The sequence below is a fragment of the Podarcis pityusensis genome (genome assembly GCF_964106645.2).
Source record: "Podarcis pityusensis genome assembly, chromosome: 4".
Taxonomy (NCBI): Eukaryota; Metazoa; Chordata; class Lepidosauria; order Squamata; family Lacertidae; genus Podarcis; species Podarcis pityusensis.
The window spans coordinates 11,509,535-11,535,283 of NC_138027.1; the positions used below are offsets into that span (position 1 = coordinate 11,509,535).

The window sequence follows — 25,749 nt, forward strand, 5'->3', positions numbered from 1 at the left end:
GAATTGTCTCCCTTGGGAGGTTGTAGACTTCCTTGGAGGTTTTTAAGCAGAGGTTGCATGGCCATCTGTCATGGAGGGTTTAGCTGAGATTCCTGCATTGCAGGTGGTTGGACTAGATGACCCTTGGCATCCCTTCCAACTCTACAATTCTATGAACTATTACCATTCTATGACTGGATGGCTTTAAAAGAGGATTTGGCAAATTAATGGAGGTGAAGGCCATCATTGCCTACTAGCCATGCTGGTTGTGTTCAGCCTCTACAGTCAGAGGCAGTAATGTGTCTGAAAACCAGTTGCTGGAAACCATGGGAAGGGAGAATGCTCTTCTGCCTAGGTTTTGCTTACTGGTTTCCCACAGACATCGGTTTGGCCGCTGTGAGAACAGGATGCTGAAGTAGGTGGGCCATTGACCTGGTCCAGCAGGTTCTTCTTACGTTCTTATGCTAATTGCTAAAGCCTTCAGGAGAGTCACTGTGAGTGGTCTTCAACTGGCTTGGATGAGTGACATATCCACTAGGAGCTGTGTATTCAGTATTTTGGGCCCAATTTTTATGGAACTCATGTTCAGTTTAGATCAGACAGGACCCCTCCTTGGAGAACTTCTGCCACTTCAATCCCAGCAGGCTTTTAAATTGAATTCTGGTTTTATAATTTTAACTCATTTTTGGTCTTATTCTATTGAGTTCACCATGTAGAGACAAGAGTGATTAAATGGTACACTCATTGTTGAAATGAAATAAATAAATATTATTTATTCATTTATTTACTGCAAGATCTCAAGGCGGTCACAAGATCTCAGGGTAGTGTGTGTGTGTGTGTGTGTGTGTGTGACCTTGTTCAGACTGGGGACCATATTCTCTTTGGGAGCACCCTACCCTTGGGATATAATCATTTGAATTGTAGAATTGGAAGGGACCCCAAGGGTCATCTAGTCCAGACCCCTGCAATTCAGGAATCACCACTAAAGAAACTCTGACAGATAGTCATCGCTCCCATGAGATGTGTTGGATGGCTTTACAAAAAGGGAGACAAATTCATGGCGGAAAGGGCTATCAATGGCTACTAGCCACAATATTCCAATGCCAGGCCAAGATCAGTCAGCCCTTATGGCAGGAAGAAGCCTTGGCCAAAGAAGATAAAGAAGAGGAAAAGAAGAATATTGGCAAAATAAATCACTGAACTATGCAGGACATATTATTCCAAAAAAGGGACAATTGCTCAATGCCTATTTTTTAAGCTTTGTCTATAGACTTTTACATTAGTATATCTTGTAAAAGTCACTTGTAATAAGATGAAGAAGGTTTTAAAATTGGATTGTTAAGTGTATAAGGTTTTATGGACATGCATAAACAAGTATACTATAAGGGAACCAAGAGGGGGAGTGGAGGGAAGACAACCAAATAAAAGAAAAAATTATGGTTTAATATGTTTATGATATTTTTTTCTGTTTTGTTGTTGTTATTTTTGGAAAATCAATAAATTGTTATCAAAACAACAACAATATTCCAATGCCAGTTTCAGGGAACTGCAAGTGGGACAAGTACTAATGCATATATTAAAGGCACATTGCATGTGCCTCAACCTACCAACGAACAGGAGTGTTACAGCAGGTTGAAGGGCCCTATCTCATTTGCGTTTGGTTAATGCAATCAGATATAAAGTTTACAATCACATAACAATAAAAATCACATATTCATTCTGCTTCAAAAGCTGAATCTCATAGCTTTATCCCACCCCCAACCCTCTAGATGATTTATGCTTTGCATGATTGTACAGGAATTAAAAGTTCAGTAGATGAGCCCTGATATTTCCCTTCTTGGAAGATGCAAAGCTGCAAAGGTGCTCGCTACATGTGCTTCCAACACACACATTCACAATTATGCCATTATCCACAGAGCTTCCAAAGGTGGATCTAGGAAATGGAAGAAAACATTCATGGGGACACATCTCTATCATTATCTTAGTTGCACAAGAATAATTCAATATGTGTGGTGCATAACAAGGAGCTCAGAATAAAGCAAAAGAAGAGCCCTGAATTTTGATATTGCTTCCCACAGGGGCTAAGCCCACAGAAAACCTACATGGAGCCAGTGAAGGCATGGGTGCCAACTCCTAGGGGCCCAGCTCTGTTGGTCCCCCCCAATAATGTTTTTGGGGTCCAGATTACCCCCACATGTTCAATAAAATCGGGGGTGGAGGAGGCCAAGAGAGGAGCCAAGTGAGATGCAGTTTCAGTGGCTGGCTCCTTTTCCTGCCACAGAGGGGATGGAGGGGGGAAGCAGCCCCCAGCTAGTGGTGGTGGAAGGAGGAGGAAGAGGCCAAGTGTCAGAGAGAAGGAGCTGCTGGCCATTGAAGCCACATTGCCCCCATGGTCTGATCCACCCCTGGCTCCTCCTGATGTCCTGACATCACGACGCAATGTTGTGCATCGCGTGCTGACATCATGTGTGTGACTTTGGCCGACCCAGTCTCCTTTACAAGTTGGCACTTCTGAGTGAAGGCTAGTCTATTCAGGTAAATGGGGCCTCACTAATCTCGGTCTGGTGGCAGACCCCAACCTGCCTGCCTACTTACAGACATCCAGCCCAGAGAGTGGCAATAGGCAATTGTCAGGGAACGTGCTGAGGAGGGCTGCACCAATGAGGAATGGTGGGCGCCTCTCCCTGCTCTTGCTCAGGATCCTGAATCTTCCCAGGAGCAATGGGACAGTATAGATTTAGAACAGTGGTTCGCAGAGGGACACACTTCAGAAGACTGAAGTTGGGAAGAACTGGGTGGGGAACAGCTTGGAGGAGAAGACCTGGGAGAGATAGAATTAACAGACTCCCTTTCGCTGGAAAGCATCCATTCACTCAGCCCAAGATCAAGGAGAGCAGATAAGGTGACTGCACAGAAAGCCCAATGGTTGTGAGATCAGGTTGCAAGATGCAGAAGTGATGGAAGTGATGTGGTTGACTAGGGGGGAAATGGGTGGAATCCTGAATTGGGAGCACCTTCATTCCTAGAATTGGATTCTTTGTTCTCTCGCTATGATCATAAAATTTCTAACTGGTAAGAGACACCTTTCGCTTTGTTTTGCTTATAATAATAATAATAATAAATTTTATTTATATCCCGCCCTCCCCAGCCAAAGCCAGGCTCAGGGCGGCTAACAACAAACAAATAATCAAACAATCAAATAATCCAACATTCTAAAACATTTCATTATAAAAATTAATTAAAATCAAATTAATGGCAACCGTTAAGCAAAGTTCTGTGCAGGTTGCCGGAGGTGGGAGTCAGGCTGGGCCCTGACCAAAGGCCTGGCGGAACAACTCTGTCTTGCAGGCCCTGCGGAAAGATGTCAGGTCCCGCAGGGCCCTAGTCTCTTGTGACAGAGCGTTCCACCAGATTGGAGCCGCAGCTGAGAAAGCCCTGGCTCTAGTTGAGGCCAGCCTAACCTCTCTGAGGCCTGGGACCTTCAGGATGTTTTTATTTGCAGACCGTAGGTTCCTCTGTGGGGCATACCAGGAGAGGCGGTCCCGTAGGTACGAGGGTCCTAGGCCGTATAGGGCTTTAAAGGTTAAAACCAGCACCTTAAACCTGATCCTGTACTCCACCGGGAGCCAGTGCAGCTGGTATAGTACCGGATGAATGTGATCTCGCAGCGAAGACCCCATAAGGAGTCTTGCCGCGGCATTCTGCACCCGCTGGAGTTTCTGGGTCAGTCTCAAGGGCAGCCCCACGTAGAGCGAGTTACAATAATCCAGTCTGGAGGTGACCGTCGCGTGGATCACAGTGGCTAGGTCAGGGCGAGAGAGATAAGGGGCCAACTGCTTAGCTTGGCGGAGATGAAAAAATGCCGCCTTTGTTATAGCTGTAATCTGCGCCTCCATAGAGAGGGAGGTATCGAAGATTACACCCAGACTCTTAACGGACGGTGCTGGCACTAATTGCACCCCCGCAAGAGATGGGAGTTGCCCCCCCAATCCCATATCGTCCCGTCCCAGCCAGAGGACCTCTGTCTTCGAAGGATTTAACTTCAATCGGCTTCCGCGTAACCATCCAGCCACAGCTTCCAAACATCTGGTCAGTGTGTCTGGGGCCGAGTCAGGATGGCCATCCATCAACAGATAGAGTTGGGTGTCATCGGCATACTGATGGCAACCCAGCCCAAAACTCCGGACAAGCTGGGCGAGGGGGCGCATAAAGATGTTAAAAAACATCGGGGAGAGTATCGCACCCTGAGGCACTCCACACACCAAGGAGTGGCGGGATGACAATTCCCCCCCAAGCGCCACCCTCTGTCCCCGACCAGAGAGAAACGAGCGCAGCCATTGAAGGACTGTGCCCTGGATCCCCACGTCGGCAAGGCGGTGGTCCAGGAGTTCGTGATCAACCATGTCGAAGGCTGCTGACAGGTCTAGAAGAATCAGCAGCCCCGACCCGCCTCGATCCAGCTGCCTGCGGAGATCATCTGTTAGGGCGACCAGAGCCGTCTCGGTCCCATGACCAGCGCGGAAGCCAGACTGGAATGGATCCAGAGCCGATGTTTCATCCAGAAACCTACCAAGCTGTTCAGCAACCGCTCTCTCAATCACCTTACCCAGGAATGGAAGATTCGAAACCGGGCGGTAATTGGATAGATCTAAGGGATCTAATGATGTTTTCTTTAAGAGCGGGCGCACCACTGCCTCCTTCAATTCCCCTGGAAATATCCCGGTGCCAAGGGACAAATTGATGATATCCCCCAGGGGGGCCCGCACCTCGTCTGGACACGCTCTAATCAGCCAAGACGGGCACGGGTCAAGAGGACAGGTGGTGGGCTTTCCAGCTCGGAGGAGTCTGTCCACATCGGCTGGGGATATCCGATCAAAGTGGTCCAATACTGGACCCGAGGACAGTCGAGGGGCCTCCAGTTCCTTTATTGTATCCAAATTGGCAGGGAGGTCATGGCGGAGCAACAGGACCTTCTCCGCAAAAAAGCTCGCAAATGCCTCACAGCTGTGTGTCAGATTGTTATTTAAATTTGGCTGTCCTTCAAGGGACGTTAAAGACCTAATTATACTAAATAATTGCGCCGGGCGAGAGCTAGCGGATGCAATGGAGGCCGAGAAGTAAGACTTCTTAGCGGCCTTCACCGCCATCTCATAGGTTTTCATAAAAACCCTATAAGATGTTCTTGAGGCTCCGTCACGGGCACCCCGCCATACTCGCTCTAGCCGTCTGAGGTCCCGCTTCATTTTCCGAAGCTCCTCGGTAAACCAGGGAGCCCGGTTTCTGCGGAGTCGCAGAGGGCGCTTAGGTGCGATCTCATCTATGGCTGCCAGGAGCTGGGTATTCCAGCCCTCAACAAGCTCAGTCAATGAGTCGCCAGGGGGAGCAAGGTCCCGCAAGGCTTGACGGAATCTATCAGGGTCCATCAGCCTCTGCGGGCGAGCCCAAATCGGCTCGCCACCTAAGCAGGGTGGGGGTGGAAAGTCAATCCTGGCTTTCAGAGCGTAGTGATCAGACCATGGCACCTTAATTGAAGGAGACATGATCACATCTATACCTACGCCAAAGATCAAATCCAGCGTGTGGCCTGCTTGATGTGTGGGGCCTGAAACAAACTGGGAGAGCCCTAGTGTTGCCATGGAAGACACCAGGTCCAGAGCCTGTGAGGAGGGAGTGGCATCAGCATGGATGTTGAAGTCCCCCAATACCAATAGGTTAGGGAACTCCAAGGCCCAGCCGGCCACCGCCTCCAGTAGGCCTGACAGGGTGGCTGCTGGTGCGCTAGGTGGCCGGTACACCAGCCAGACAGCCAAGCTCACCTCAGAGCCCCACACTAGGCCAACACATTCAATGCCGGGGATCGATGGCGATGGTAGAGCCCTGAAAGGACAATCTTCCCGGATTAATAATGCCACCCCTCCCCCCCGGCCCACAGTCCGTGACTGGTGGAGGACGGAGAAACCCGGGGGTGCCATCTCTCGTAAGGTAACTGTTGCCCCTTCGCGTACCCAGGTCTCCGTCACACAAGCCAGGTCGACCCCCTGCGAGGTAAAGAAATCTCGCAGAGTGGCGGTTTTGTTGCCTATAGACCTGGCATTGCACAACACCAGTGACGGAGGTGAGTAATCCTTGCTCACCCTACCCTCGTCCCTCGGGATGGGGCGCAGATTGGAAGGGGTACGAGCATATCCGTATCTCGATCCCCTTCGCCTATAACATCTGCCCCCACCACCATACCTCCCTCGCCCCTCCACGGTAGCAATCCCAAGCCTCATACAAGCCTCCATTTACAAAATAGAAAACCAAACCAAACTGAAAACAATTCTACCTAAACAAAACCAATCCCCACCCCAAACCACAATAAAACAGAACAAAATAAAAATACATAGATAAAAACCACTGTTCACGGTGGTACAGTAAAGTAAAAAGTAAAAACACCTTTAAAATACTTTAAAATATATAAAAACATTTTTAACATTTGCTGCAGCAGCACCAGTGTCCTTAAAACTGTAGCGGAGGTGAGTCTGGGCCCCGCCCCCTAGGCCTGGTGGAATCAGCCTGAAGAGGGAGCGGCCTTCCCCAACACTCACGGTGCAGCAGCAGCGATGTCCCAATGCCTCAGTGAGGCTTCTTAAAGCTGTGGCGAAGGTGAGTCTGGGCCCCGCCCCCTAGGCCTGGTGGAATCAGCCTGAAGAGGGAGCGGCCTTCCCCAACACTCACGGTGCAGCAGCAGCACTCTACTGCCAAAGGGGTGGGGGAGGAAGCCGGGTCTCTGAAGCCCAGCATGTATATTCACTCACTCACTCACTCACTCACTCACTCATAAAGACAGTCAGTTACTCAATCTTTATTGCTTCACCATAGGTCACCGTGGAAAACAGTAAGTAGAATGAAACCTGCACTTTGGAACTCCCTGCCCATCCCCTTTTTCTGCATAGTTTTTGGTGCCTGCTAAAAATTGTTTCTTTGAGGAAGCCCACCCAGATAAATCTGACAGGTATTTTAATATGTAATCTTATTTTATAATGTGTGTGTGTGTGTGTATATATATATATATATATATATATATATATATATATATATATATGGTTGGTTTTATTTTGGGGAGAAAATTAGACTTAACTTGCTTTTAATAGCTTGGTTTATAGGCAACATTGATGTTTAGAGGTTTTTGATGATTAAGTGGTATATAAATCCCTTTAAACAAGCCAGCTGTTCTCAACCTGTGGGTCCTCAGATGTTGTTGGACCACAACTCCCATCATCGCTGAGCTCTGGCCTTACTAGCTAGGGGTGATGGGAGTTGTAGTTCAACAACATCTGTGGGACCCAAAGGTTGAGAAAGGCTGCCCTAGGCTCTGTGGTTTAGACCACAGCGCCACCCGCGTCACAGATAGATAGATAGATGAATGCAAAGTCCAATGCTGGCTGGCATCCAATGAGAAAAGGCAATCTTTAATGGGTTGTACTTTGTAGCTTTCAATACCAAGGACTAAATAAATACTCGAACTGTTAAAAATAATGCAAGGAGGTTCTGAATGATGCCTGGGAGGTGAGAAGACAAAAAGAAAATCCTGCAAGCAAGTAACAGCAGGAAAAGCAACAATCAACTGTACCTCTTGCTGCCAAAGTGAAAATTGAATCTCTCCAAGTCCTAGAAAGCCACATGTCTAACCCATAGCCAGAAAAGCCACAACTGCTGTCACACTGCAGGCATATCTGTATCCGAGACTTAAAACAGACTTGAGATGCATTAGCCAAGCCTACAGAATCCTGGAGACCGTAGATCTGGAAAGGGGTCTGTGTCACAATTTATCAGTAGCCCTCCCCCTTTCATTCCCCTGAGGAGCAGAATGGACAATGTTTTGAGCCAGAAATGGGGGAAACACCTCTCAGCTAAGAGATGGAAATTGCAAGACTGGAAGGATAAACATCCCCCATCTACTGTGCCTTAGTCTGAACATCTCACAACCCTTTCTAACGTTTGAATGCATGGCTTATATATACTGTATATGCATCAATCTCATTTCAATACCTATTTGTTTTATTTATCATTTGTTGAATTTGTATCCTGCACAAGGGGGACAAACAGATGCACAATTTAAAAGCAGAAACAATGCAAGTAAATATTCTAAAATAACAATAATAGCCGGAAAAGAATTGCCGTTAAAAGCATCCAGAAGCAGTTATGGTTAAAAACATTTTCCCATCCAATGATCTCAGGTTTGCTAGGAACAGGATCCTTCAGCCAAGTGCCTAAGTAAACAGGAAAGTTATCAAATTCCTCCTAAAAGTTCATAATGATGGAGCTAGGCGACTCTCCCTAGGGACGACATTCCACAACCTGAGACTGCTTACATTAACCTATGCATCTATATTAGGGTTTTATTGTCAATACCAGCTGGTGCTGTTTTTATTCTCCCCATCTTTCTTCCTTTTTTTTTTGTTATATTTGCAAATAAAATATTTAAAAAAAACAAAACAAAAAAGCAATGAGAGAAAATGATCCAAAATAAAATGTTTCCATTCAACATTAGCTAGGTATCCTCAGTGAGATGTTTGGGGGGATGAGGGAGAAACGAACACCTCACCGGTTTTCCAGATGTTTCTCTCCTGGAGCATACTGTTAGCGCACACCCAGTGATGGAGCTGCATGGTTTATTTATTTCATTTTTTAAAAATACGCATCGCCCACGTGTTTGGTATAGGCACAAAAAGCACAACCCAAACCGCTGCCAACCAAATCTTAAAATAACAACCCCGCATAGTAAAACAGGCTGTCAAATGAACAAAAAGGCCATCGATCAAGCTAAGCAGTTAAAGAGAATGGGACAGATCAGCGGAGAATCCCTTTGCAAAGTTCAGGAATGGTAAGAAAGGTCAGCTCCAGTCGTTCCCCCTAAGTCAGAGGAGGGGAACAGTTTCTCAGCCCAAAATGACCCTTCCGGGGAGCTACATGCAAAGGAGAATTTAAGGCATCCTGACTGGCTCCCTCACACTGGGGCTGAGCCAAGGATTGTGCAGCAGGGCACCACAAGAAGAGAGTTGGGATTTGATATCCCGCTTTATCACTACCCAAAGGAGTCTCAAAGCGGCTAACATTCTCCTTTCCCTTCCTCCCCCACAACAATCACTCTGTGAGGTGAGTGGGGCTGAGAGACTTCAGAGAAGTGTGACTAGCCCAAGGTCACCCAGCAGCTGCATGTGGAGGAGCAGGGAAGCGAACCCGGTTCACCAGATTACGAGTCCACTGCTCTTAACCACTACACCACAACAATTATGTAGCGCAGGGCTCAGCAACCTTTATCAGTCATGGGCCAGTCCACCATCCCTCAGACCTTGCGGGGGGCCGGACTATATTTTTTGGGGGGAAATGGACGAATTCCTATGCCCCGCAAATAACCCAGAGATGCATTTTAAATAAAAGCACACATTCTGCTCATGTAAAAACACCAGGCAGGCCCCACAAACAACCCAGAGGTGCATTCTAAATAAAAGGACACATTCTACTCATGTAAAAACACCAGGCAGGCCCCACAAATAACCCAGAGATGGATTTCGAATAAAAGGACACATTCTATTCATGTAAAAACACACTGATTCTCGGACCGTCCGCGGGCCAGATTTAGAAGGCGATTGGGCCACATCTGCCCCCTGGACCTTAGGTTGACTACCTCTGATGTAGCGCATGCGCAGAATGGAAGGCGAGAAGTGCTCCAATTTTGGGCTCTCACAGGGCGCCACTGAAATTTGGAAGACCCAAGTCCACCCCTGTTGCAGGTGTCACCTGGAGCGATATTAGCACTGACCTGAAGCATCCTTGACCTTGCCCCACCACCACCGGGAAGATGCTCCCCACCCTCTGCTCCCACTCACTTTGCATCATTGCAAAGGAGGTTTATTATAGAAGACAACCACCTCTCACAATGTTTGCAAGAAACCATCACAAGACTCAGCACGGACAACACACTCAGCAAAGAAATCAAGGCAGTCTCCTGGGTTCCGAGAAGCCGAGCGCAGAGACACTTTCAAAAAGCACAAAGTCACGGGACGGTGGCATTTTTAGAAAAGCAAGTTAATCATTCCAGTACCTTAATTAGCACCTTCCTTCAACATCCACGAAGAAGTGAGGAAACTGTTTTGCAGAGAAATAAAGGGTATCCATCCTAGAAATGAAACAGCATTAAAACAGTTATTAGAATTCGGAAGGATTCAGTTCATTTTGCACAATATTAAAGTTAAAATGCCAAGACAAATGACTCATTCCTCCTCATAAGGAAAAAAAATGTCGGAAAGTTTTAAGATTTTATTGTCTTCATAATTGCACATTTCCATATATTACTGAAAGCTTTCTTTCTCCCCTGGTCTAAGCATCTTGGTGCCAACAGATTACACGGTCAGCAGATTCAAACGCTAAAGTTTGTCTATGGATTCTGCCACCGTAGGCTGCAGATAGGAGATTAATTATTGGAAGACTTCCCCTTGTCGGGGGGAAACTCTCCACATGGAGAAAAATAGCCTGTGAGGAGAAAATCGTATGTGGCACCCTGCTAGAAAGTGAAAAATATGGGCAGGCTGTTCGGTTTCCATATAGCCAGCACCCTTCTCCCTACTATTTAGAAACATACAATCTAAAGCAATTAGTTTTATTTAGATGATTTGTATGCCACCCTTTGCACAAGCCACAAGGATGTTTGCAGCTGACAGATTAAAATCTATGAAAGCCATGAAATAATACAATCTTTTTTAAAGAAGCAGATAACATATCACTAAATAAAGGTAACCAATAGCAGCTGCATAAGTGATCAGGTTTCCTGCTGCTGAAAAACAAGTTTCTTAACTAACCACCTAAAACTGTAGAGAGATGTGGCCAGACACATCTCAGTAGGGAGGGAGAGCCACATGTAAGGGGCCACCACTGAAAAGGCCCTTTCCTGGGACCCTACACCACATACAGTTGTACCTTGGTTTAATCCCTTCCGGGAGTCGGTTCGACTCCTGAAATGGTTTGACAACTAAGGCACAGCTTCCGATTGGCTGCAGGAGCTTCCTGCAGCCGACTGAAAACCGTGCCAGATGTTCGGCTTCCAAAAAAACATTCGCAAACCGGAACACTCACTTCCGGGTTTGCAATGTTCAGTAGCTGATTTGTTCAACAGCTAAGGCGTTCGACTACCAAGGTACCACTTTGTTTCGCAGTGAGAAGGGTGCACCCGGAGGGCAACATCTGCTGATCTTAGGGCACAGGGAAGGTGGACATAACAGAACTTGCTGCATGTAATGGAAAATTACAGAATGCAATGGAACTTGTTTCCTAATAATAATAATAATAATAAAATTTTATTTATACCTCGCCCTCCCGAGCCAGCGCCATGCTCAGGGCGGCTAACACCAGTAAAATTACAATAAAAACATAATGGGGGGGGGGGCCAATTTAAAATACAGGTTAAAATACAATTTAAAAAGCAGCCACATTTTAATAATAGCCCATAGATTAAAACCGTAAGAGGAGGGAAACATAAGGATCAGACTGAGTCCAAACCAAAAGCCAGGCGGAACAGCTCTGTCTTGCAGGCCCTGTGGAAAGATGTCAAGTCCCGCAGGGCCCTAGTCTCTTGTGACAGAGCATTCCACCAAGTCGGGGCCAGTACTGAAAAGGCCCCGGCCCTAGTTGAGACCAATCTAACCACCTTGCGACTTGGGACCTCCAAAATGTTGTCATCTGTGGACCTTAAGGTCCTCTGTGGGGTATACCAGGAGAGGCGATCCCGTAGGTACATGGGTCCTAGGCAGCATAGGGGTTTAAAGGTCGAAACCAGCACCTTAAACCTGACCCTGTACTCCACTGGGAGCCAGTGCAGTTGGTAAAGCACTGGATGAATGTGATCCCACCGCGAGGACCCCATAAGAAGCCTCGCTGCAGCATTCTGCACCCACTGGAGTTTCTGGGTCAGCTTCAAGGGCAGCTAGAAAGGGTTTTTAGCTATGCCTTTGGTACGATGGCTGCTGCAAGCAAATTTCATGCCTAAGATCTCCTTGAGGCCCTTCTATGAGACCCTCACCTAGGCTGGAAGCATAGCTAGTGGGACAAAAAGAAGGGAGTTACACCTCGATTATGTAGCACCATGCCCTGCTAAGTGGAACATTGCTAGCTGCCCTTCTGCTGTAGCAGGAGCTGTATTTATGGGCAGCATCGTAACTAATGTCTCCCTTTAATGGCAGGCATCACCTTCTCCTGTCACTTTGCAGAGACACAGGGAAACAAATAAGCCTTGGGAAAAAAGCTGATATTCTATCAGGTGGTAATAGGCTTAAGCGTTCGCCCTTCCAGAGCCTCGGACTCAGTGCCTGCCTCCGTCGCTCCTAAAAATGCTTTGATCAGTGCTAAAGTCTTTCCAGAGACTGCAGCTCCTTCTGCAGAGCATATTTGAAGATGCTGGGGACTGAAATTAGAATCTTCTGCAGAAGTGGTGCTTCAGGTTAAGAACAGTTTCAGGTTAAGAACGGACCTCCGGAACCAATTAAGTACTTAACCTGAGGTACCACTGTAGTTTGGTCGGAAGGCAAGTCCCAGTCCTTTGGTTGACAGCCACAAGTCCTCTTCGCTGCCATCGCTCCGCAGTCTTCCCTTTAGCTCCTCACGCAACGCACAGGAGGCACGTAGCCCTGTGTCCTAAAGTGTGAAGGACAAACTGCAAAGCTACAGTGACAAACGTCGCCATTGCAAATTGCAGCCGGTGATTCTTTCAGACAGTTTGTCATTCCTTTGCCATTGTTAGTGCTGGTGTGCCGTTTGCCTGCTGTATAATGTACAAGGGAGATGGGACCCACGATAAGCTCATAAGTTGCACTCACAGCCTTTGCTATGTTCTTTGGGATTTTACCCAGTACGGACGGGAGTGGGGGCCAAGTAACAGGGCTGGCCTTCCAACCTGCCATTGGCAGAGGGGATGGGAGTTGTCTTGCAGCCGCCATCTTTCTTTGGCCTTACTGGGTAGAGTTGCCACACAATTAGCTGACTTCACGACACTTTCCACCCTTGTTCTGGCATCTTAAGGGAAGTGTCATAAGCTCAGTGGCAGAGCCTGTGCTTGGCATGCAGAAGGTCCATTGGATAATCTTGCTGTGTCAGGCTTCAGAGAATTGGCTTCCTTCCCCGTCCCCCTTCATTGGAGCAAGGCAAAAATGTGTCCCCCAATTTTCTCCCTCTTCCCATAATACAAGATCTCTGGACATCCAGTAAAGTGAAAGGATGTAAGATCTAGGACAGATAAAGAACTTCTTCTCACAGTGCCTGGTTAAACTAAAGCATATAAATATAACATGGGGGAGAAGAGAGGGGGTGGTAAGATTACATTCTTTTACTTAGTGTATGTGTGGGGGTTTTGTGTCAGCGTCACTTGGGCGGGTTCTCTTTCTATTCATTAATTGTTTTTCCTCAGCAGTTGGGGGGGGGGCAGGGCATGGTTGATTGCAGTGGTTGAGAGCCAGTGTGGTGTAGTGGTTAAGAGCAGTGGACTCGTAATCTGGTGAACCGGGTTCGCTTCCCTGCTCCTCCACATGCAGCTGCTGGGTGACCTTGGGCCAGTCACACTTCTCTGAATTCTCTCAGCCCCACTCACCTCACAGAGTGTTTGTTGTGGGGGAGGAAGGGAAAGGAGAATGTTAGCCGCTTTGAGACTCCTTCGGGTAGTGATAAAGCGGGATATCAAACCCAAATTCTTCTTCTTTAGTTGACTGCAGCGAGTGTTGTTTGCTACTTCAGCTGTCAGAGGCAATATGCCTCTAATTCCCCTTTGCTGGGAAACACAAGTAGGGAGAGGGCTGTTTCTCTCAGGTCCTGTTTGTGGGCTTCCTGTAGGCCAGTGGTTTTCAACCACTGGGGTGCCTTGAATGATGGTTGGGGGTGCCGCAAGCAACATTGGCCTCTGTCCCCCTTTCCTTCCCTCCCTCCTCTGAAGCCCTCTCTCATCTCTGCCTCCCAAAGGCTTGCACAGCTGTTTGCTGCAGTAGCCCTGACTGCAAGCTCCCCAGACGAATGGTGCCTCTGGGGCTGGCCAGGGGGTGCTGGTTGCCAGGAGCTGAGGTGGATTCAGGGTAAACAAACAAGTGGGTTATAGATGCCAGGCAGGCCCTGGCCTTTCTTGTGCTTGCTGTGTGCAAGGTCTGCCTAGGAGCAGGTCTGAAGGGGAGCCTTCCGGCTGCCACCACCTCCCAAGGTAAAGTGCTGGCCTCACATTCACCGTTGGCCAGTCTCCCTTGGGCCACTAAGGCTGGGGGCATCCTCTTCCCAGGCCCTTGTGGGGCAGTGTGAGGAGGCACCTCTCTTTGGGATGGGTGGCGGTGGCTCAGAGGCCAGGGTAGCAGCAGCGGCTGCCCAGACGACTTCCAAGGAGAGGAGAGGAGGCTGAGGGAACACTCCACAAGGGAGCATGTTCGAAAAAGGGTGAGAGGCTGCCAGCTCTGCAGGCAAGGGGTGACGTTACTTTGCTCCTGAGCCCCACAGGGGTGTCAAAGAAAGAATGTAGTTGGTCAAGGGAGCCATGGAATCAAAAAGCTTGAAAACCTCTGCCAGAGGTACCTGGTTGGCCGCTGTGAGAGCAGAATGCTGGTCTAAGATGGGCCACTGGAATGATCCAGCGGCCCATTCTTATATACAGTGGACGCTCGGGTTGCGAACGTGATCTGTGCGGGAGGCACATTCGCAACCTGCAGCATTTGCAACCCGCAACCCGCGCGTCTGCGCACGCCCGGGTCACGATTCAGCGCTTCTGCACATGCGCAAGCACCAAAACCTGGAATAATATATAAATAACTTTTTATTTATACCCCACCCTCCCCAACCAAGACCGGGCTCAGGGCAGCTAACAACCAATAATAAAAACAAGTTGATTAAAATGCAATTTAAAAGATTAAGATACAACATTAAAACATTAGGATGCAGCCTCTTCACAGGAGGAGAAAGGGAAAAGAAAGAGGGGGAGGGAATCAAACTGATTCTAAGCCAAAGGCCAGGCAGAACAACTCTGTCTTACAGGCCCTGAGGAAAGAAATCAGATCCTGCAGGGCCCTAGTCTCATGAGACAGAGCGTCCCACCAGTGTTGAAAAGGCCCTGGCTCTGGTTGAAGCTAATCTAACTTCCTTAGGGCCTGAGACCTCTAGGGTGTTGGACCTTAAGGTCCTCTGTGGGGCATACCGAGAGAGGCGGTCCTGTAGGTATGAGGGTCTTGGGCCATGAAGGGCTTTAAAGGTCAAAACCAGCACCTTAAATCTGACCCTGTACTGCACCGGGAGCCAGTGCAGCTGGAAAAGCACTGGGTGAATATGCTCCCATGGCAGAGACCCCGTGAGGAGCCTCGCTGCAGCATTCTGCACCCGCTGGAGTTTCTGGGACAGCTTCAAGGGCAGCCCCGTGTAGAGCAAATTACAGTAGTCAAGCCTGGAGGTGACCGCCGCATGGATCACTGTGGCCAGGTCGGGGCGGGACTTCCAGGTTTGGTACAGTGCACAACCCGAAATTGTGCATTCCGAAGCATCTGTAATCCAAGGTATGACTGTATATATATATATTTGTGAGAAATGCTACACACATTCCATAACTGGGTCTGGTACAACAGATGCCTTGGGTCATTCCAATTCCCTTATCACAACTATGCCTTATGTTAAATGAATATTCTCCTATTCTATATAAATTATAAAAGGTACAAGTACATTTTTCTTTTGGTAATATTAATATGCCACACAACTGCAAGCTTCTCCCCTCTTTCCTTTCCTTTCCTTTTTATTTTTTAGGAACTGAGCAGTGTGTGACTGTGTTGTGAGTGGAACATGACTGGGCTTCTAGCAATTCCCCCATCAAAAATTAGAGATGACTGCAATTTGGTAGTGATTCAAGGAAAAAATTCTCCTGAATGGCTAGACAGCTACTTGGATTCTGATCAGCTAATCAATTATCTATCATGTATACGGATAGTGAACTCAGGTGCTGAGTTTTGACGGCTGGCTTGCCAAAAGAGGGCTACTGAGAAAGAAGAGGTGGATATTAGCAGGTTCGGAGTAAACTCATGTTTTGCAGAAATGCAAAAACCTTAGGAGAAAAGAACCACAAACAAGAAGGGCAGAAATAAAAGCAGATCATTGAGGACTGTGCATGACCAGTGGTCAGGAGATTGCTGTGTGTCTGTTGCAGGAAGGAATGAAATGGAAAAGCAGGGCAGGGCAGGGAATAGAGTATCCCGGAGACAGCCATAGCTGGCTGGCTGGAACAGAATGCATCCCATTCTGCAACATTCTGTTGCAGTTCCCACTTGTGGGGAATTATAAGAAGAGCACAAGAAGATCAGACCAAGCTCCTGATCTTTTCAGAGAGGCAGGAAATAGAAGAAAAGTGGGGGATGGATTGGAGTATGCAAAATCGATGCTTTCATTGAGGGTAAACCTATCAATGGGTACTAGTTGCTCAGCCACGAAGTTCATTGGCTGATCTAGCCTATCTAACCTGGATTGTTGGGAGAATAACACGGAGAAGGGAAGAACAATATACCACCTTGAACTCCTGGGAGTTTTTGTTTTTTAAAGGGTTGCAATGTGTAATTGATTAACTTTTTAATAAACTAAAAAGGTGCCCAGGCATTGATTAGGCAGCAGATTTAAAGGTTAATTTGGTATAAGTAGTACCTATAAACAATGCATATCTGAAGCAGTATCTAAGAAAATGCAGCTCTTTTCTGTTACATGGGAGGGAATGTTCTTTCTAAGAAGACAATTGCTACAAGTCAGAACAGATCTGCACATCATCTAAAAACAAATATAGTTCCTTTTCCCTTTCTTTTACATGATTGTTTTTATGCATATGCAGTCATCATTTACAAACAATGGAACTTGGAAGATTTTATTTTATTTCAATTTCTTTCTTTTTTTTCCTGCTGCTGAACGATTGTTTTTATCTATATACTATTTTATATGCTAATTTTATGGATTGATCAATCAACTAGAATCATACAATATATATTGAAAGTATCAAGGAAAATCCCCGCTAGATATAGTCATCTTAAGAGAGAAAAGACGTGTTATGTTGCCATCATTTTCTAAAAATATCCAAATAACAAGCGAAGTTCAGGTTTTTTCTGCTTGGCTTTTAAAATTCTTTACAAAGGTAAAGGTAAAGGGATCCCTGACCATTAGGTCCAGTCGTGACCGACTCTGGGGCTGCGGCGCTCATCTCACTTTATTGGCCAAGGGAGCCGGCGTACAGCTTCTGGGTCATGTGGCCAGCATGACTAAGCCGCTTCTGGCGAACCAGAGCAGCGCACGGAAACGCCGTTTCCCTTCCCACTGGAGCGGTACCTATTTATCTACTTGCACTTTGACATGCTTTCAAACTGCTAGGTTGGCAGGAGCAGGGACCGAGCAACGGGAGCTCACCCCATCGCGGGGATTCGAACCACCGACCTTCTGATCAGCAAGTCCTAGGCTCTGTGGTTTAACCCACAGCGCCACCCGCATCCCCTAAAATTCTTTATAGATTGCAACATATTTATTCTTGGATGGAAGAAATCTTAACTGCATTTGAAGATGACAGTGCAGCCCAGTCCTTCGAATGTTTGCTGGTTGTTTAGCCTCACTGAGTTCTCCTAAATCCAAATATCCCAGTTTCATTGGCTCTTGGGTGATGATCAACCTACATGAGATATCAGGAGATCCATAATGGTACCTGTGTGGCCCTTTTTATGTTCCCACACCCAAAAGCATGTCCACTAGATGAATTAGTTGTCAGCTTGCATTTCTTAGTACAAAAAGTATTTATCTGATGTGTAGAGAACTTTCCTATTCAACTTAATTCAAGAGAGTTCTGGAAGCTTCTGGAAGCTTCTCTGTGAGAAAGAAACAAGCAGAAGGTTCATGAAGTTTGGGTTATGTGCCAAATGGTTGACAAGCAGGTTGTCACACCCGCCTGTCAAAGTCAGTCCGTGTGGGAGGTGGGAGTAATAATAATAATAATAATAATAATGATTTATTATTTATTATTTATACCCCACCCATCTGGCTGGGCTTCCCCAGCCATTCTGGGTGGCTTTCAACAAAATATTAAAATACAGTAATGCATCAAACATTAAAAACTTCCCTAAACAGATGTCTTCTAAAAGTCTGGTAGTTGTTGTTCTCTTTGACATCTCCTGGGAGGTGGGGGGGCGTTCCACAGGGCGGGCGCCACTACTGAGAAGGCCCTCTGCCTGGTTCCCTGTAACTTAGCTTCTGGCAATGAGGGAACTGCCAGAAGGCCCTCGGAGCTGGACCTCAGTGTCTGGGTAGAATGGTGGGGGTGGAGTAGTGAGATAAGGATCTGACCTGCCAGGACGGAAAGGTTTTATTAGCATTCAGCCTGAGACCTGCACAAGGACTAGCTCTGGGTGGGCTGAGAGCATGCCATCTGCTCCAGCCAGCAGGGCCAGTGATCAAGGATGATGATGGGAGTTGTGGCTGAAAACATCTGGAGAACATCACAATTGGCTGCCCCTGCTGAAATATGTGTGTATGTGGTCGCCACCTAGTGGCCGAATGGCTACAGCATTTTCTTGAGAAGAAGGTTGGAACTGAGCATCATTCAGACCCATGTTAGAATCAGAGAACTGTAGAACTGGAACTGGAACCCAGGGTCAACTAAACCCCTGCAATGCAGGGATCTCAGCTAAAGCATCCATGACAGATGACCTTCCAACCTCTGCCTCCAAGGAAGGAAAGTCCATTATATCCCAAGGGAGACTGTTACCCTGTCAAGTCAGAAAGTTCTTCCTGATGATTAGCTGGAATCTCCTTTCTTGTAGCGTGAATCCATTGATTTGAGTCCTACCCTCCAGATCAGGGGAAAACTAGCTTTCCCCCCCTCTTCTATGTGACAGCCCTTGAGATATTTGAAGATGGCTATCATATCTTCTCTCAGTCTCCTGTTTTCCAGGCTAGACACCCCCAGCTCCTTCAACCATTCCTCATAAGGCTTGGTTTTCAGACCTTTGATCATCTTGGTTGCCCTTCTCTGCTCACATTCCAGCTTGTCAACATCCTTCATAAATTGTGGTGCCCAGAATTGGACACAGTATTCCAAGTGTGGTCTGACCAAGGCAGAATAGAGCGGTACTATTACAGTGGTACCTCAGGTTAAGAACTTAATTCGTTCTGGAGGTCTGTTCTTAACCTGAAACTGTTCTTAACCTGAAGCACCACTTTAGCTAATGGGGCCTCCCACTGCCGCCACGCTGCCGCCCTGCAATTTCTGTTCTCATCCTGAAGCAAAGTTCTTAACCCGAGGTACTATTTCTGGGTTAGCGGAATCTGTAACCTGAAGCGTATGTAACCTGAAGCATCTGTAACCCGAGGTACCACTGTACTTGCCTTGGGAGTGGTTCCAAGATGGACGCCAGACTAAATGATGTGTAACAGAAATTTAAAAAATTAAAAGCAGTTACTGTTCGCCTTGCCAGTGTAGCCTACATTTCTTATATCTGCAGTAGACAATGCTTGGCTGGAAGGACCAATGGTTTGACCTAGGATCGCGCAGCTTTTTCTTTTTGCCAGCCAGTCAAATTTTCAAACTGATGGTTGGACTCCCCAGGGAGATCCCACATTCTGGGTCAGGGAAGAAGACGGCAAGATGTCATTCTTCCATTCAGCTTGCTACAGGTCTGGCTTCCACACCCTGCAAAACCTTTGCAAAATTAGCTGCGTTAAAAGTTTGGATAAACCCCAGATTCCGCTATCGAATGTGAGGGGAAGATATTTCCTTAGCAATTCTGTCAGGGAAATGGCCTAAACACCGCTTTATCTACCTGTCACATGCCTTGAAAGGGCAGATTACGTTTTTTTTCTCTCTCAAACTTGGCACATCCAATTAAGGTAGACTCACAAGCCAGGCAGGTGTGTAAAGTGCAAGGCAGTGCTTGTTCGCGTTTGTAATTATCAATGGGGAGAAGGGGGAAAAAGTTAAGTGCCTGGGCCTGTCGCAACTGTTACCGTGACAACCGTTAATACTCCGAGCCTCTGCTGAGGCAAACATGACAGTCTGACACCTTTCCCCATATTATTCTGCTCCTCAACTGTCCCCTCCCTTCCCAGAATCCCATCTCTTCACTATTTTCTGTTATGTTTCCCTGGTGTTCCTAGCCGTGACTGTGCCTCCTATAACTTTAATCTCGAAACCAGAGTAAGCTGACAGTGGATGCGGCGCCTGTTACCCTCTTGGGGAGTCCACCAGAGTTCTCATCAGGCATGTCCACAAACATTGTTGCCACCTGCAGGGCCCACTTTGCTTGGCCTGACCAGTATTTTAATCTCAGGTTCGGTGTTTTGCTTGATTTTGAGCCAGGGGTTTTAAATTATTGTCATGACTATTTTCCCTTATGCATCCCACGCCTTGGTCCACCGTCTGATTTGCTACATCTCAGGCTCTGTTCCTTTTCTTGTCCCTCTACCTCCACATGTCTCTATTTTCACTGGAGAAATGCTGGAGGGCATGGAATAAAAGGTAAAGGGACCCCTGATCATTAGGTCCAGTCGTGGCCGACTCTGGGGTTGCGGCATTCATCTCGCTTTATTGGCTGAGGGAGCCGGCATACAGCTTCCGGGTCATATGGCCAGCATGACTAAGCCGCTTCTGGCAAACCAGAGCAGCGCACAGAAACGCCGTTTACCTTCCCGCCGGAGCGGTACCTATTAACTTGCACTTTGACGTGCTTTCGAACTGCTAGGTTGGCAGGAGCAGGGACTGAGCAATGGGAGCTCACCCCGTCGCGGGGATTCGAACCGCCGACCTTCTGATTGGCAAGCCCTAGGCTCTGTGGTTTTAACCCACAGCGCCACCCACATCCCAGGGCATGGAATAGGATGTCCCTATTTTCACCAGAGAAATGTTGGAAGGGACGTCTCTATATTCACTGGAGATATGGTGGAGGGTATGGAATAGGATGTCCCTCTTTTGTTCGGAGGGTATGGAATAGGATGTCCCTCTTTTATTCGGAGAAATGTTGGAGGGGATGTCTCTATTTTCATTGGAGAAATATTGGAGGGTATGGAACAGGGTGCCTCTATTTTCATCAGAGAAATGTGAGAGGGGTGTGCATTGACTGCCTGTAGGCTTGCTCTCAAGTGGTGCACCCAGCACACACTTGTAGGGCTAGATTTAGCTCCAGAATTTCCAGTTGCTGGCCCCCAATGTAGGCTTTACGCAGCCTGCATAGGGACTTGGTTTAATTTTTCTGCAAAAGTGGAACCCCCTGATTTTCCCCAAAGCCCACAAGACTCCCCTGTGCTCAGATGCTGATGGGGTTTGAAACCTAGAGGGCCTGTGTGTGATCACCACTGTCAATAAGAGAGAAGCTGTCATAAAAATTGAAGGTGGCAAGGGGGGAAGGAAAAAACCCAAGATAATTTGTACACTTTATCGTGTGATTTTATTAAATATACAAATGAAACAACACTTGGACGAGAAATGCTTACAACAAGCATTGCAATAAGGCATAGATAAGCAGGCACTGTCTATTAGCTCTCACCTATTACTCTGTGTTTTCTAAGTTTCTGAAGAACTGCTTTTCTGTAATTATCTCATCATTACAGACTGTAAAATACCGTATTTTTCGCTCTATAATACGCACCAGACCACAAGACGCACCTAGTTTTTGGAGGAGGAAAACAAGAAAAAAAATATTCTGAATCTCAGAAGCCAGAACAGCAAGAGGGATCGCTGCGCAGTGAAAGCAGCAATCCCTCTTGCTGTTCTGGCTTCTGGGATAGCTGCGCAGGCTGCATTCGCTCCATAAGATGCACACACATTTCCCCTTACTTTTTAGGAGGGAAAAAGTGAGTCTCATAGAGCAAAAAATACGGTAATACTTTTCGTATTACCCCCCCGTGACCCTTTTTTTGTTAGTCATGTCATGCTTTGTGATTTATTTGTGTACAATTTTGTAACAAGACGAAAAGGGGGAAAACTGGAAAAAAGCAGAAGTGTGGGGAGGACCATGCTCTCATATCAAAATCACACACAACACAACTTAGAAGACAGAAGGGTCAGCAACAACTGCCTTCCCCGGGAGAATTGGTTTATACATTAGAAAACATTGGGGGAGTTTTCAATATCCACACATAATGCACAGATCACCGTCACCAGAGCCATAATGCACTGCATCTCAAAAGGTTTAACTACAGGCGCAGCCATCAGATTGCAAATCATGCAGACATTTAAACTAGAAATAAATATTAGTAATAAATAATGTGCTCCATTAGGGAGAGAACTTTTATGCCATTTTTCTAAAATGCCACTTATCTTTTTCCCAGCACAGGAGATAAGGACAGGATCGTTGCATTGCAAATTCCTAGCAGTCAATCTTTCCTTCATGACATTTTTGCCATTCCTTTAATTCCAAGCACCTTCTTGGGAAGGTAGCAATAAAACTGCACCCAGCCCCTTTTGCATCCATCAGCTGCTGATTCAGATTTTAGCTCGCCGCTAGTTCCTAGCCCATATCTCATGTCTCTGAAGGAGGCACAAGCTGTGAGTTAAAATCTGAAGCAGATGTTAGGAACACAGAAATCTGCCTTGTACTGAGTCAGACCACTAGTCCATCTTGATGCGTATAGTCTACAGTGACTGGCAGTGACTTTCCAGGGTTTCAGGCTGGGAGATTACCCACTCCTACCAAGAGACATCAGGACACAGGTGTCATTGTGGGTTAAACCACAGAGCCTAGGACTTGCCAATCAGAAGGTCGGCGGTTCGAATCCCCGCGACGGGGTGAGCTCCCGTTGCTCACTCCCAGCTCCTGCCAACCTAGGAGTTTGAAAGCACGCCAAAAAGTGCAAGTAGATAAATAGGTACCACTCAGGTGGGGAGGTAAATGGCATTTCCGTGTGCTGCTCTGGTTTGCCAGAAGCGGCTTAGTCATGCTGGCCACATGACCCGGAAGCTGTATGCCGGCTCCCTCGGCCAGTAAAGCGAGATGAGCGCCGCAACCCCAGAGTCATCCGCAACTGGACCTAAGGGCCAGGGGTCCCTTTACCTTTACCTTTTACCAAGAGACATCAGGGATTGAAACTGGGATCTCTTGCATGCAAAGCTGAGGCTCAACCACTGAGCTACAGTCCACTCTTCTATGTTGATGGAGGTTTGGGAAATTGTGATCCACGAAAATGAATTCAAGACTAGGGGAGCACGAATCAGTCTATTCCAGTTCCACTTTCCCTGTGTTTGTTCAGACTTAAGATTCTGCATTAATCTCTTTTTTATTATTTAAAACACTCAAGAAAATTCATATTTAAATATAGATTTAAGCACATATTTTATATCAATGAATGTACTTCTAAACGGAGTTTACCATAAAATACATATTTGTATTAAGAACTGTACTGTAAAATATGGAAAAGGACAAAATCTGAAGGATAGAGACAAAACATATATTAGACTGAGAGGTGTGAATTTGGACAATTTGCTTTAAATTTCAGACTAAACAAAATTATTTTCTACTCCAATTTCGTAAACAAATTTCACATGAAAATTTTTCGGATTGTGGAGCTTTGCTATGTGCATGTACATTGTTCTAAACAACACAATATGGTTGGGCAAATCTTCATATCAAAATATCAGTATTTGTGGAGCTTTGCAATGAGATTCCATAACTGCAAATATCAATAAGAAAGGGCTTCAGAACAGCAGGGCCAGAGGCAGATGAACCAACTATTGGAGGAAAACAAATGCATTTACTCTTCTTAAGCTTCTAGTTAATGCATATGTTGCTTTAAACCGCTGTCTGTATAGCAATCTAGCCAACACCTGCTTGCCTCTGTATCTAAGTTAACTCCACCCCTAAAAGCGGAGCCATTTTTGTTTGTTGTTCTCTTCCAACTTGTTGAGACAAGGTGTTTGCTATTTTCTCCTCTTAGCTTTACTCTTCCTGTCAAAAGTTCCTGCATGAATGAAGTCTTTGAACTCCAGAAGCTTTAAGTGATTAGTCAATCGAATTCACCAAAGCTGCAAGGCCTGCTAACACCAAGTGGGTCATATTATATTTACAGCCCTATGGTTATTTGATTCTTACTTTAAATGGATTTTGTAGTAGGTATATGAACTATAGTAGGGGTGACCACCGACCCCTACATCTGCCCCGTGGCCCAAATCAGCCAAATTCACCCTGTGCCACCTTGGGAGTCAGCACTCTGCCGGAGATCCATCCCTGAAGCAATTTCATGTAGAAGGCCCCAATTTGAATCTCCAGCATCTCCAGGTGGGCCTGGAATTTACCTCTGTCTGAAATCCTGGAGAGCCACTGCCAGCCTGTGTAGGCAGTACTGAGCTCGATGGGCCAAGGGTCTGATTCAGAATTAGGTAGCATCCTAAATTCCTAGCAATATCCCAGCATTCTCCAAAGGGGTTTTAGGTGGCACACATAGGATCTCTCACTGTATTGCCCTAACAGGTTGAAAGTGGGGTAGGTGCCATCATCTCAATCCATCCTACTAGAAAAACAGTGTGGGTCATGATTGCTTCCCATCACAACACCCTCCTCTTTTGGGGTGGAGTAATAACAACAACAACAACAACAATTTATTATTTATACCCCACCCATCTGGCTGGGCTTCCCCAGCCACTCTGGGCGGCTTCCAACAAAATATTAAAATACAGTAATGCATTAAACGTTAAAAGCGTCCCTAAACAGAGCTGCCTTCAGATGTGAAGGGAAGCTTTGCTTTTGCACATGACTGTGGCATGATGGGAAGCCTTGCTTCTGCACATGACTGTGGCATGATGGGAAGCCTTGCTTCTAAGCTTCTCTTCTGCACATGCTGCACAAACCGTACTAATACTAAGACATTCCCTCATCATCCTAGAGTGTACAGTTCATATTGAGTTCATGAAAACATTATACTCTGACCTGTTCTTAATGCATTGTTGACCACATTTACGGACTGCGATTGTTATGTTCTTTCAAGTCATGCAATATCAATCACTAGTAACCATGTGTTCCCTTTCCCAACCTTCATGATTAATGCCCTTGCATTGTATTCATGTTAACCAATCAGCAACAAGCACATATGTGGCAAATGCTCTAATATTCAATAAAAGGGACTCTCCGAGACTTGCTCGAGAGATGCCTCCCGTATGACACCTTGCCATTCGTCTGTCGTTTATTTCAACCCAACATCTGGTGACCCTCGACATGCCAGATCCCTTTACGCAGCCTCGATACTTCACTCGACTGGAAAAGTCTCAGCGCGCTACTTCCTGTTAGCTGTAATCCAGCGGATTGGTGAGCAGAAGCTTCTTCGTAAGTATAAAATCAATGGTACAGTTCTGGAAGGCTTGATTGACACGGGCGCAGGCATTTCTGTAATTTCCAGTAGTTGCTGGGACCCCACATGGCCCCTTGAGTCTGCCTCTGCAGTCTGGGGTGTGGGTGGACCTCAAACCTCTTCCAAAAGCGTACAGTGGCTGCCTGTTTCTCTGCCTGATAGCTCTGAAACCATTGCATATATCCAGCCCTGCGTGCTAAAAATCCACCTTAATCTGTGGGGCAGAGACTTACTACAACAATTACAAGCTACCATTCAATTTAACGAGTAAGCTTGCACTCCCCCTCAACTGGAAATCAACCACCCCGGTATAGGTAGAACAATGGCCCATAACGGGGGAAAAGCTACTTGCTTTAAAAGAATTGGTGAATCAACAATTATCAGCAGACCATATCGAGTCCTCAGTTAGCCCCTATAATACCCCCATCTTCGTCATAA

At 46.6% G+C, this 25,749-nt stretch overlaps 1 long non-coding RNA gene across 1 annotated transcript; it reads left to right on the top strand.

The window, feature by feature from the left end:
- The first annotated feature begins 2,457 nt into the window (after nucleotides 1-2,457).
- Nucleotides 2,458-16,445, top strand: LOC308475442. The gene is made up of 3 exons (XR_013985199.1): nucleotides 2,458-2,514; nucleotides 6,841-6,973; nucleotides 15,769-16,445. It is a non-coding gene; the product is annotated as an uncharacterized lncRNA (long non-coding RNA).
- Nucleotides 16,446-25,749: the final 9,304 nt, after the last annotated feature.